Below are 13580 nucleotides of genomic sequence, written 5' to 3' on the forward strand. Positions count from 1 at the left end.
TGCGCCTATCGCGTCGTATGGGAAGCCATGAGTATTTCAAAAAACAAGACCTTCACAATGCGATAGAGGGCACACAAACACCTTAGAACATCCTATAGAGCGTCGTTTGCGAGTTGTGAAATCTTTTAGTTAGCCGAGCAGAAACCCCCGTACGACGCGATGAGAGGCTCACCTAGACTTTGCAACTTTTTCCTATCGCATCGTATGGGATGCTAAGAGTATGGGAAGTGGTAGAAGGTGCGCTCACATGCCCAACACATCCGGGTCGTGTCGTTTGAGAAGAAGCTTGGCTTGGCTTAGTGGACGGATGACTTGAAGTACGGGTAGTTGAGGACGACACAACGCTGTCAGGAGTTTTTTGGAGCAAGGGATTGCGCATATGTACATACACATGCATGGTGCATCAAATAAAGAATTGCCCATTTTCCTTAGCCAGGTGGTTACGTGGGGCCCACATGTGTACAGGTAGGACAGCATGTACATAGTTCATCGATTTTCACTATCACCAGTACCAGTATGTTTTTTCTACAATAATGAGGAGTTTATAGCGCGTAAAACTTCTCGAGGAAGCTATCCGCGGGCCGACGACGTGAGGTCAGCAGGTGCGTCAGATGGCATCTAGTGGCGTCAGGAGGGCGAACGAGGTCAATATTTGCACGCAGATGAGGACGGACACAACGTGGGTGTTTGCTTGTGAGAATTATGCAAAAAGGTCATCATGAGGACCTTTTTTTGGGGCCACTTCACGTGGTGGCGAGATGCATTATTGGGAAAAAGCTGAGTGCCAGGTGTGCGAATGATGCAAAAAGGTGACAACTATGCACTGCGAGGTCAGTTTTTGGCCTGTTCGGGGTCCGTTTGAGGTCATCTAAAAGGCCAAGGGTGCCCAACTAAAAAAGCTAAGTGTGGGAACTGAAAAAAGAGAGAGAAGACCAGAAAAAACGTGGAGAAGAGAGGAGGAACAGCCGCAGGTGTGTTTTTGCTCATTTTGGAGCCTGTTTTGGCCGTAAACTGCTCATCCGAGGTCGGATTTGAGCACTTTGACATTGTAGACTGGGGTTTTGGGCCGTTCCGGACGCGATGGCGCTGTCCATTTTGCCAAATTCCTCACTCTTTTTCTGCTGTTTTTCTGTGTAATCTTCTCCAGTGAGTGACGCTTCTTCTCCAATTTGTGATTGTATCTGGTATCTTTTACCCATATTGTGTGAGCTGTTTGCCCCATTGGTGTTGGCCCAAGCTCAATTGTATCTAAACATCAGAAATTCTCCTCTTTTGAGCTGAGTTTTTTGGGTGGGTGTGTGTGTGTGTGTATGTGTGTGTCTGTGTGGAGTGGGCAAGTGGATAGTCTCTCTCCTCTCACTCCAGAGGTGTGTTCCCTGTCTCGGCCAAGTGTGTTGTGTAAGCCGAGTGGTGCCCCATAGTGTGTGTGTGTGTGTATCTTCCCAAGAGTGTGTGTCGGGTCGTTATAGAGGCGCTGTGTGTGCCCATTTTCCTTAGCCAGGTGGTTATGTGGGGCCCACATGTGTACAGGTAGGACAGCATGTACATAGTGCATCGATTTTCACTATTACCAATACCAGTGTGTTTTTTCTACAATAAGGAGGAGTTGGTAGCGCGTAAAACTTCTCGAGGAAGCTATCCGCGGGCCGACGACGTGAGGTCAGCAGGTGCGTCAGATGGCATCTAGTGGCGTCAGGAGGGCGAACGAGGTCAATATTTGCACGCGGATGAGGACGGACACAACGTGGGTGTTTTCTTGTGAGAGTTATGCAGAAAGGTCATCATTAGGACCACTTTTTGGGGCCACTTCACGTGGTGACGGAATGCATTATTGGAAAAAGTCGAGTGCCAGGTGTGCGTATGGATGCAGCAGGGTGACAACTATGCACTGCGGGGTCAGTTTTTGGCCTGTTCGGGGTCATCTAAAAGGCCAAGGGTGCCCAACTAATAAAGCTAAGTGTGGGAACTGAAAAAAGAGAGAGAAGACCAGAAAAAACGTGGAGAAGAGAGGAGGAACAGCCGCAGGTGTGTTTTTGCTCATTTTGGAGCCTGTTTTGGCCGTAAACTGCTCATCCGAGGTCGGATTTGAGCACTTTGACATTGTAGACTGGGGTTTTGGGCCGTTCCGGACGCGATGGCGCTGTCCATTTTGCCAAATTCCTCACTCTTTTCCTGCTGTTTTTCTGTGTAAGTTTCTTCTATGAGCGAAGTTTCTGCTCTAGTTTGTGATTGTATCTGGTATCTTTTACCCATATTGTGTGAGCTGTTTACCCCATTGGTGTTAGCCCAAGCTCAATTGTATCTAAACATCAAAAATTCTCCTCTTTTGAGCTGAGTTTTTTGGGTGTGTGTGTGTGTGTGTGTGTCTGTGTGGAGTGGATAAGTGGATAGTTTCTCTCCTCTCACTCCAGAGGTGTGTTCCCTGTCTCGGCCAGGTGTGTTGTCTAAGCCGAGTGGTGCCCCATAGTGTGTGTGTGTATCTTCCCAAGAGTGTGTGTCGGGTCGTTATAGAGGCGCTGTGTGTGTTTTCATCCCGCTCACATTCTTTTGGTGCCCCCACGGAGGATTCATGACTCTGCGCAGATGTTACGCCTTCTCCAAATTTGTTTGAAGAGTGATGCACGAGCTTGGTCCAAAGCATTTGAAGAGGAGTTGCATATGGCTGATCCACCTATAAGATTGAGTTGGGACAATCTAAGGCATGGATTGGAAGTGGAGTTCGTGAAGATAGAAGATCCTGACAAAGTGTGGCAAGAAGTACAGGCTTTGGTGCAAAAGGAAGGTGAGCCAGTAGATGTGTACATACGAAAGTTTTCATTGGCATGGGAGCGAATGTGCAAGGCTTTAGCACCACAGGTACCCCCGCCTGACATGATGAAGAAGGACAGGTTCTTGGCTGGTCTTTGGGAGAATATACGTTGGAGAGTAGAGCTAAAGAAGCCTAGGACATATGAAGATGCACTAGAGGTAGCAAGGAACAAAGAGTGGAAGCTGAGAAAAATGAGCCAGTTAGGGGTGGAGTCTTTGCCCATGAGAGCTGAATTTCAGCCTATGGACTCTTTACAAGGTCGTATGTCAGGGGTTCATCATGAACCAGTGGTTCCTGTTACTACTCAGGTTATGCCAGCAGTGGTCACTACAACAGTGCAAGATGATGGCCTAAGGCAAGACATGAGGCAAGTGGTTGATCTGATGAAGAATCTCAGCCTAAACATGCTAGGTCAAGTGGGAAATAATCGAGGTCGAGGGCGGTTTGCAAATCAGCCAGGAGGTGAAGAAAGACCTAGGAATGGTGCTGGACAAAGTAATAGTAGGTTTTGGAGGCAGATGCCCACATGTTATAATTGTGGAGAGTTGGGTCACATCAGCCCGCAATGTGATAAGCCACCAAGGATGGGGGGAGACATGTATCCATTGCCAAGACAGGTGCTAACTAGATCAAATGATTATGGCATCGAAATTAAGGGAGACGAAGGAACCAGTGGACTGACCCAGGAGGAAAAGGGAAAGACAAAAGTGCTAAGTGTAGTCACCTTGGAGAAGGCATCAAAGCTAGAGGATACATTAGTGATGCCTATTGGGAAGAGGACCACAGAGGATAAGGAGGGAAGAAGTGCCTCAGGTCCTAGTAAGAAGAAAGGAAAGAGCCATGAAGGCGAGGATGTCAAGGCCAAGAGGAAAAGGAGAGCTCGTCGAAAGTTTCATGTTTCAGATTTTCCACTAGGGGATGGGCAATTAAGCTATGATTTGAAGGAGGATCTGACGAGCAGGAAGGCAGATGTTACTTTTGGGCAGCTTATAGAGATGGAGCCTAAGCTAAAGCGACAGTGGAAGAGGATGGTTAACCCAATGGAGAAAGAGCCAGAGAGAGGTTCAGTGAAGGTGTTGGCAATGGACGAGCTACCAGACATTTGTCCAATAGTAGATGTGTGGCATAAAAGGAAAAATTTGCGACAAGGTTATGTGGATGGCGGAGCCCAAATATGCGTCATAACACACTCATGCGTTGAGAAGATGGGTCTCACAGTGGCTGGGGTGTCAGGTTTTCGGATCAGATTGGCAAACCATCAAAAAGTAAAATGCTTGGGTGTTGTAAAGAGCTTAGAAGTGGAGGCATATGATGCAAAGGCAGTGGTTGATTTTCATGTGATGCCAGCAGGGTTGGGAGCATATCCTATTATACTGGGCAGACCATGGTTACGTGCAGTGGGAGCTGTTCAAGATTGGCGACATGGTACAATTAGCCTCTATGGAAAGACAGGTACCAAGAAGCTTTATAATATGGACACAAGGAAACGATTAGAGGAGCTTTCTGAAGATGAGGATGAGTCTAGTGATGAAGACTCTTCCACGGTGACAGATGAGGACAGTGATAGCACTACCAGCAGTGATGAGGATGCTGATGTTGCATTTCTTTTGATGGATAAAGAAATCCAGGAGTGTGGTTTAGTCGCATTTGCGAATGAAGTTGAAGATGAAAGTGAAGGAGCTTATGAAGTGATTGAAGGGCTGATGCAAACCAAGGTTGAGTTGTCAAAAAAGCAGGAATTAATGACGCAAATGATTAGTGGAGACCTCTCAGCTATGGAGAAGGATATATTTTTGCATATGCTGGCTAGTTTTCCTGATTTGTTCATTACTTCATATGAAGAGATCAGAGGGTTCAAGGGCGAAGAGATGCATATAGAGCTGAAAGAAGGTTCTAAGCCAGTGCGGCAAAGGCTAAGAAGGATGGGTCAAGAGCAAATGGAAGCCTTGCGGGAAGAGGTGGACAAGTTATTGAAGGCAGGGTTCATAGTCCCTGTGGAGACCACAGAATGGGTGAGTCCAGTAGTAGTCAGTCCAAAGAAGGATGGGAAGTGGAGGATTTGTGTAGATTTTAAGCCCTTAAACGCAGCCACTAAGAAGAATCCATATCCTCTTCCATTCATTGATCAGATCTTGGATTCAGTGGCAGGTTATGAGAGGTACAGTGTGTGTGATGGTTTTTCAGGCTATTTTCAATTGAAGATTGCTCTTAAAGACCGCACAAAGACAACTTTCATTACGCCATGGGGCTGCTATTGCTACACAGTATTGCCATTTGGGTTGTCAAATGGACCTTCCTTCTATCAAGAGAGAGCAAATTGGGTGCTGGAACCATTCATTGGTAGTTGTGTTAAGACTTTTATGGACGACTTCTGTGTCTATAGCAGTAGGGCTGAGCATCATGAGAAGTTGCAGATGGTATTGGCTCGATATGATGAATGTGGAGGACAACTAAATCCAAAGAAATGTCATCTAGCACAGCCAAGGGTGAAGTTATTGGGCCATATGGTGTCAGAAAATGGCATTGAGGCTGATCCAGATAAGGTGAAGTCTATTATTCTTCTTCCATCACCTATGAGTACGAAGCAATTGGCAACCTTTATACACAAAGTGAAGTACATGGCACGGTTTATTCCATTGTCTTCGCAGCTTCTTTATCCATTACAACAAGTGGCAAAGCATGATCCATTGCAATGGGATGACAAGTGTGAAGAAGTGTTTCAAGAGGTGAAAGAGGTGTTAGGGGGGTTGTCAGCCATGCAGGCTCCTGATTGGGAGAAAGTTTTTTATGTAAATCCATCAGTAGGGGATGATGCCATTGGAGCCATGCTATTGCAAAAGGGGAAGGGCAGCCATTATATGAGGCCAGTGTATTGTGCAAGCCGAGTGAAGTTGGTAGCGGAGAGAAAGTTATCGGAAGTAGAGCTAGTGATGGCTAGTGTAATATTTGCTTGTCGACGATTTCGTCATTACTTGCTACCACGGCCTTTTGTTTTCTTGACGAGTTATGCCTTTTTGCCACAGTTAATTAATGGTATTAACATGTCAAATGTGGTGAAGAAATGGGTAATTGAGCTGCAAGAGTTTGAGTTCTCTTTTCTAGTGGAAGATAGTACAAGGGCTACCCTAGCTGATTTGTTGACCTACAAGGAGAATCCCCTTATTGTTAAGGAAGAGGTGGTGAGAAAGGTAGTTGAAGAAGTGCCACAGATCAGCAATGCACATGTGTTATTCTTTGATGGTTCATACAGAAAGAGCCATGATGCAGCTTCAGGGGGTATAGCACTTTATGATCCAGAGGGGAAGCTAGTATGCAAGAGAGGGTTCAAATTGGATGCTCATAGTAACAATGAGGCTGAATATGCTACATTGGAAGCCGGATTACACATTTGTTTGAAGCATGGGGTTCGAAGGTTGAGCATAAAAGGTGATGCCTTGTTAGTGGTGAAGCAAGTGTTGGGTGTGTGGAAGAGCAAGAACACCTCATTGAAGGAAATGTGCTTCAGAATTAAAGGCCTGTTAAAAAAGTTTGAAGCATGGAGTATCAGACACATTGAACGTGCTCTAAATGGAGAGGCACATGAAGCAGCTCAAGGCATGATTGGGGAGCTATTTGTGTTGAGGACCACTTTACCTCTTTATCATGGCCGGGAAAGTTTGGCTCAAGAAGAGGAGTTTTTGCTAACAGGAATCATTCCAAAGGAGATTCAGAAGTCTAAGAAGTATAACTTTGTGCGTAGAGCATACAGGTACAAATTGATTGGTGATGTCTTATACATGAAAGGGGATGATCTCGTGTTGAGACGTGTACCTTGGCGGGAGGAGCTTTACAGAGTGTTGGAAGAGAATCACGAAGGCGCATGTGGTGGCCATTTTGCTCTAAAGATCACCTTGCATAAGATTTTGCAAGAGGGGTATGTATGGCCTAGTTTGCACAAGGATGTTCACCATTGGTGTAGGTCTTGCAATAGGTGTCAAGCATTTGGGAGAAGAGTGTTGATGCCAGAGCTACGAAAAACCATTATGGCGTTTGATGTGTTTGAAAAGTGGGGAATTGATGCAATAGGCCCGTTACCTATCACAAGCAGGGGCAAAAGCTATATTTTGACGGCAGTGGACTATCTCTCTAGATGGGCAGAGGCTATAGCAGTAAAACAGATCACTGCAAAGGATGTGGCAAAATTTGTGTATGATGAAATATGTTGCAAGTTTGGGGTGCCACTGGAGTTACTTTCAGATAAGGGGCCTGGCTTTAGAGCTAAACTGCTAGATTTTTTATATGCAAAGATGAAGATTAGGCACCAGCATACCACTCCTTATTACCCGCAGTGTAATGGCTTGAATGAAAGATTCAATGGTGAGTTGGTACAGATTCTTTCAAAAGTGACAGAGCACCAAGGAAAGAATTGGGATTTAGAATTGCCTAGTGCATTATGGGCTTACCGTACTTCGGTGAAGACAGGTACAGGGTTTACTCCATTTCATTTGGTGTATGGAAAGGAAGCACTATTGCCTGTGGAGGTAGAGTTGCCTGCGGTCAAGATGTTAGAGAAGTTGCTTGGGCCGCCTAGTGATGCATTCAAAGAGAGGCTCTTGCAGTTACAAGAGGTCCAGTTGGATAGGATGAGCGCATTGGAGCATTATGGGCAGATGCATGATAAGGCTTTGACAAAGATAAATGAAAAGGTCAAAAGTAAGGGTATCAAGAAGCATGACTTGGTTTTGCGCTACAACAGTAAGCTGGACAACACCTTCCAAAAGAAGTTTCAAATTAAGTGGGAAGGCCCTTTCAAGGTAGTAGAGTGTTTTCCAAATGGCACATATCAGCTGGCTAACCTGGATGGTGTTCTACATAAGTCAAGGGTAAATGGATTGCGTCTTAAATTGTATCATGCTAGATTGATGATGGTGGAGCAAGATGAACTGTCTGTGGAGCAAGCAATGTTGGTGAAGGATGAGGAGACATGTGATGCGGCGAGTCTCATATCGCTCTTTGCTGCTGCTGATCATGAATGATCTAGCAGGCTAGGGGATGGGCAAATTATGTCAGGAGTTTTTTGGAGCAAGGGATTGCGCATATGTACATACACATGCATGGTGCATCAAATAAAGAATTGCCCATTTTCCTTAGCCAGGTGGTTATGTGGGGCCCACATGTGTACAGGTAGGACAGCATGTACATAGTGCATCGATTTTCACTATTACCAATACCAGTGTGTTTTTTCTACAATAAGGAGGAGTTGGTAGCGCGTAAAACTTCTCGAGGAAGCTATCCGCGGGCCGACGACGTGAGGTCAGCAGGTGCGTCAAATGGCATCTAGTGGCGTCAGGAGGGCGAACGAGATCAATATTTGCACGCGGATGAGGACGGACACAACGTGGGTGTTTTCTTGTGAGAGTTATGCAGAAAGGTCATCATTAGGACCACTTTTTGGGGCCACTTCACGTGGTGACGGAATGCATATATTGGAAAAAGTCGAGTGCCAGGTGTGCGTATGGATGCAGCAGGGTGACAACTATGCACTGCGGGGTCAGTTTTTGGCCTGTTCGGGGTCCGTTTGAGGTCATCTAAAAGGCCAAGGGTGCCCAACTAATAAAGCTAAGTGTGGGAACTGAAAAAAGAGAGAGAAGACCAGAAAAAACGTGGAGAAGAGAGGAGGAACAGCCGCAGGTGTGTTTTTGCTCATTTTGGAGCCTGTTTTGGCCGTAAACTGCTCATCCGAGGTCGGATTTGAGCACTTTGACATTGTAGACTGGGGTTTTGGGCCGTTCCGGACGCGATGGCGCTGTCCATTTTGCCAAATTCCTCACTCTTTTCCTGCTGTTTTTCTGTGTAAGTTTCTTCTATGAGCGAAGTTTCTGCTCTAGTTTGTGATTGTATCTGGTATCTTTTACCCATATTGTGTGAGCTGTTTACCCCATTGGTGTTAGCCCAAGCTCAATTGTATCTAAACATCAAAAATTCTCCTCTTTTGAGCTGAGTTTTTTGGGTGGGTGTGTGTGTGTGTGTATGTGTGTGTCTGTGTGGAGTGGGCAAGTGGATAGTCTCTCTCCTCTCACTCCAGAGGTGTGTTCCCTGTCTCGGCCAGGTGTGTTGTGTAAGCCGAGTGGTGCCCCATAGTGTGTGTGTGTGTATCTTCCCAAGAGTGTGTGTCGGGTCGTTATAGAGGCGCTGTGTGTGTTTTCATCCCGCCCACAACGCGAATGTCGAGTATGGGAGAAAGCACAAAATGAGCACGTGACAAAGTTTTATATACATAAGACCGTCTGTACGACGAACGTTGTGCACAGACCACGTGGCACGTGTGTATGGTTGACACGTGTCACTAACGTTCATATTTCGGATCTTATGTAAAGCTTGGTCTCGAATTTTAAGAATGTTGCACGTTCACTTGTCGCATACGACGCGAGATATTATCCATTTTTGTGTACTAATCCTCTCGTTCCGCACGATCTCATCCGTTGCAATTGCACATCGGTGGTCCCTCCCCTATCGCGTCTTTCGGAGCCCCTATCATGTCTTTCGAGTTTCTTGTTTGCTTTGTTGTGGCTTTGTCTCGCACGACGCATAGAGAAGCAGTTCCAAAGTCTGGGTCCAGCGCGTATTGTGTGGTTCGGGGTTGTTTTCCGTTTTGGTGTGGCTTTGTCATGCACGACGCACAGGGAGGCACTTCCAAAGCCTGGGTCCAGCACGTATCGCGTGGTTCGGGGTTGTTCGTTTTGCTGTGGCTTTGTCCCGCACAATGCGAAGGGAGCAAGTTCCAAAGCTTGGGTCAAGCGCGTATCGCGTGGTTCGGGTTTGTCATTGGCACTAGTACATTTGCAAACGTTGGGCGTATTTCCGTACCTTGCACCAAAGCATATGAAATATTCAACCCTATGTTTGATCTTGCAGCTTTGTTAGACCATTTGAAAGACTTCTTGGCAGAAGAATTCAAAGAGTTTGAAGAGGCAGTTGAAGGAAAGTGTTTGGTTTTAGATGGGAAGTCTTATTGTCATCTAGCCGAATATACTACAAACTCAATTGAGAAGAGCAAAGTAACAAGGAGGTTTGGAAGATTTTCTAAGAAGACTTCCTTTGTTTGTCCACCTACCATTTCTTGTCAATTACATTTAAAACCTTGTAACCTTGTTCCAAAAGAAGTTGCTTTTCTTTTCTTTTCGTTCCTTAAAGTTGACATGCAAGGCAAAGCTGATGAAGTAAAAGATACAGATGAGGCAACAAATAAAAATGTTTCCACAGTTTTGTAGCTTGAGAAAAGTGAAATTCTAGAAGAGGAGGAGGTTGATGTTGCAGCTGAGGAGCAGGAGAGTGCAAATTTTGATGTTTCTCAATTTAGAGCTAGTACTGTCATTGATGAGCCAACAGATGAGGTAGAGGTATCTGAAGCTTCCCTTACTATTCCAAACCTTCCCTACTTCTTTATCAATGGGAAAGAGTATATCCCTCTCCATCATATCCAGTGTCTGCTTAATATGAGGGAGGACTACTGTATTGCAACCATTTCTGAAGTTTCTGAGGTGGCCAAAGATTTTATTGACACAGAAGAAGAGTCAAAAGAGGAGTTTTTGGCACTTGATCTTCATACATCCAATAAAGATTTTTTGCCTGCTCCTTGCTCTATGCATGAGAAGAGTGGAAGAGGAAAAACCTTCCCTCAAAGATGAGGATTTTGAGAAGAGGCTTGTTGAGCTTGGCATCCAATCTTTTGGCAGAGACTTTAAGCTTAAAAAAATTGGAAAGGAAGTTGACATAAGAGAGATGACCGGATCATGCAATCTCCTTCAAGAAAAAGTCATTGCCGAAGATGAATTGCAAAAGGTGATATCCCTACTGAAATCTTTCTTTTTTTCCAAGTTAGTTTTAATTACTCATTGTCTTGTTTTGCAGATTGAACTCCTTGACAAAGACAATTTTCTTCAGAGAGATAAAGGTTCGAGAGGGAAAGCAATAGAGGGCTCGTCAAGAAGGTATGCCTCCTCTCTCATGCACTACATGCCTACATTGGATAGTGCCACCTTCTGTGCTTTCCACATGCAGTATTCTAAAGATCCTAAGTTGCCAATGTTTGCACTGAAGATATTGTCATGGTTTTTAGGGTACACTCCCCTTCAAATCAATGCAAACAAGATCATGCTACTTGAGAGAGCAGCAGTACTTTGAATGTTTGGATATGCTACAGGATTCAATGCCTCAAGAGCAGGATACTTTCTTTGCTACTCTAGCTATGCAGTAGCAGCTGAGGAGACAAATGTCAACCTTCTTGGGGGCTATAAAAGAAGAAAGTTTTTGAGATATAGGGGTGACATGCCTAGAGATATTAAAAAAATAAAAAACTGATGTAAATTTGACAATTTTTTGCACCAAAATATCTTTTTTGAATTTGGATCTCTTTAGAAAGATTCAGTACAAAGTTTCAAAGTGAAGCATTAATCTCAGATCTGTGGTTGAGCAGCATGGTTGTTTGATCTCATCCGTTGTAATTGCCTCCTATAGAACCAATTGAATAATTCATTTAGTGCATTGCTCCTTCTTTGTCCACCTCCCTTTCTCGTACATTTGAAAAAAGAAGTCCTCGCTTGATAGTGAGATTTTTCCATTCCCTGAGTATTCCATGTTGCAGGTACAAAATATGCTAAAAATAAAAAAAAAGTTAGTTGAACTCAATAGGATGCAAAGTAAAATACTATCCAGACTTTAGAAAGTAAATGAATACTCACCAAGTAATATGTGATGTCTTTTGCTCCCCAAGTGTCTGTAATAGCAGTTATTAAAAGCTTTATTGTCTTTTTAAAGTCATCTGCATAAGTAGCAGAGCTAACTTGTTGTCTCAAAACTTTCAAAAAATTATTGAGCTTCTTCCACACTTCCATGCGTTTGTTGGCTACATCTGGTCTACTTTTGACATTGGTTGTTATAACACAAAGATCCTTCCAGCAGTTCCACATAGCATCAACTTGTTTGTTGTCATGGTTACTCAAAAATCTTCTGGCTTTTGCTCCACCCATTGAAACATCTTGCAAAACATCACCGGTTCCTTTTGAAAGAGGAGGATCTTTTTTTAGATGCACTTGACCACCATAAAAACCCATTTGAGAGAGCAAAGCCTCGCATTTTTCTATGCACTTGTCTGCAAGTTTAGTTGGCTTAATAGAATATGCATAGTCAAGATGGAGTCGAAGCAATTTGTCCAAGATTCTAATCTCTGCATGCATTGTGCATATATGTACATTTTTTAAATCTATTGTTAGAATTGGATCCCAAATCATAGAAGACGATGGGTAGTCGATGACGTTAACACTATTCCTCGATGGTGCTTTTCCAACCTCGTGTTCTGCAAGCCATCCTTTTGTTCCAGTTCTTTCCATGCAATATAGACATGGATACTTGGTATTGGCACCTCCACATACACCAAACATGCACTTTAATGCTTTTAGGTCATCACTCAAGTGCCATTCTACAAAAAAGTCACCCATGTCACCTACACAGATTTTTTCACCTGCATTTTGGTCCAGTATAACAAAAGGGATATCGGTCTGCAAAAACAGCCATTTCAATTTTTTTTTGTTTTTCATATGGCATCGTTCCTTCTATATGATAGTGCTCTCCAAAATGTTCGGGTATTTCTTCGTTTAATAGAGTCCTAACTTTCCCAACATTATGAGGCCTAGGCAACCCAAAAGCTTTAATCTTGTAATACTTTAAAACCTGAAACCAGGTTTTAGAGATGGCCCTGTAACCCCTTCTACTCACCCCCACTGTGTCACAAACTTCTTGCATTTGAGAAGGTTGGACCAGTAAACCTATATCTTTCAGTAAACTTTGAAATACCAATTTTTTCTGAGTTTGATTTTCAGGAAGTTTCAAAAGTTTAAGAATATCGCTTTTGTTCATTACCTCATTCAAAAATCTCACCCTTTCTTGACCATTGGACATATCAAATCCTAAAAGACTAGTCACATGTTCTCTAGTAATCTTTAATCTTTTTTTTCTTTGTCCAGAACCTTCTGTTAAGTTTACTACATCTCTCATTCGTTTTACTCGTGCTCGTAATCCTATTGGAGTTTCTTTTAAAGTTCGAAGTTGGTGATTTTCTTGTTTTAGAGATGCTATTTGGTTTTCAAGTTCTAAAATTCTTGTTGCATTTGAAGACAAAACAATTTTGAGATATTGAATGTAATGTGTATGATCAATGTGTGAATGAGATAACCTAGAACTATATCCTAGTAAGCCATCAACCCCATCACCAACAAATCTCATCAAATCATGAGGTGTGTGAAAAGATGGATACCTTCCACTGCTAGGATCCGGTGGATACAAGCTCCCATCTGTCCATATATCAATGTGTTTCTTTCCCTCGTTGCGAAGTTGTTGTGCTTAATTTGCAGTTGTAACTGGTCTTTGATAGACACTCCGCGTAGTAGCATATTCTTGGCTTAGCTTAATGTTCAAGTGAAACTTGCGGTTATCACTAATGAAAGATGTATTAGTCATTGTAAGTAATGAAGGAGCAGAAAGTATAATGGAAATAACATAGCAGCAGAACAAGGTGCATCAGAGAAGAAGAGATAAAGCTCGCAAAAGGTGAGAGAAAAAAGAGAGATTCAAAAGTGGAAACAACTATTTGCCACCAAGTGAAGTAAATGAAAACAAATTTCGAGGTGAGCCACAAAGGAATGCAAAGAAAACGATATCTTTTTGAATATTTAGAGATATGTACCTAGATATGCTTTAGATTGCGTAGATATTCTTTAAATGACCAAAACGAACA

The sequence above is a fragment of the Adiantum capillus-veneris genome, chromosome 2, assembly GCF_014529385.1.
Source record: "Adiantum capillus-veneris isolate H3 chromosome 2, ASM1452938v2, whole genome shotgun sequence".
Lineage (NCBI taxonomy): Eukaryota > Viridiplantae > Streptophyta > Polypodiopsida > Polypodiales > Pteridaceae > Adiantum > Adiantum capillus-veneris.